Genomic DNA, 1087 nt, shown 5'->3' on the forward strand with positions numbered 1-1087 from the left:
AAGCGAGAGAATTTAGATTTTTCTTTCAGCAAGAAGACATACATGAAGATTATCATGAAGATAAAAGATGAGAATTACTCGTTGACGTTTACACAATTGTGACATGTCAGTAAGGACAGTAAAATTTTTGTGTAAATGATCATATCTTGGTTATCGATTTCGCAATAAAATAATAATAGTCTTCAATTACGTGATTTATTTTACTTTTAATAATGTTCAAATGATCATTTACCGCCGGTTGTTAACCAACGTTGACCATTTAAATTTTTTTATTTACATCTACTAACAATTCGAACAGCTGTTTAATCATGCACCACCACTTATCAATCCGTAAATTTTCATCACTGGTTCGTTCTTCGGTAGTGTATGAGCATGCGACAGTCGTTTACTATCACCAACTCATCTCTACACAGAACTGTGTTTCTTCTATTATCAATACATTCACCAAGCCAATATTTTACAATTAGAGAAAAACACGAAGGGAGCAACGACTATGCCAATGGCAAACGAGCATCAAACGGCCATCTATGAGTCTAGTGGGTATAACGTCAGGATACTTCTTACGCTTCTGCTCGATCGCAAGAGTATATCATGCGCGATAATCGGTGCATTCATTGAGCGCATCAATTTTCACACTAGGGCGATGCTGCCCTCTATACTTTTGACAAGACCATGTGAACAAACGAGTAGAGTTCTACCCCGAAATTTAAGGGATGAAATCTACCATGACACTACGTTTGAATTCTAGATGACGGAAATGAAGAGGTTGAGACTTCGGTAGATCAGAAATTGGTACGGAAATGGCCAGTTCTGATATAAAACTCATTTATTATCCCACATAAACCTTATCTCTATGAGATGTCGGTTGCAGAGTCCAGAGGCATTGCACATGGGCTATAAATCTTTAGCACGGATCTTGAGTCAGTCAGTGTCATCAATAATGGAGTTTCAATATGATTGTATCATATTGTATCATGCTGCGATCCAACGGTGCACCAGTGACGTGAGAATATTTTCCCATTTTTTCTTTACTTTATCTCGAATTCCTCTCAAAATAATTTCTGCTGGATAAATTATTATACAACAG

The sequence above is a fragment of the Athalia rosae genome, chromosome 1, assembly GCF_917208135.1.
Source record: "Athalia rosae chromosome 1, iyAthRosa1.1, whole genome shotgun sequence".
Lineage (NCBI taxonomy): Eukaryota > Metazoa > Arthropoda > Insecta > Hymenoptera > Athaliidae > Athalia > Athalia rosae.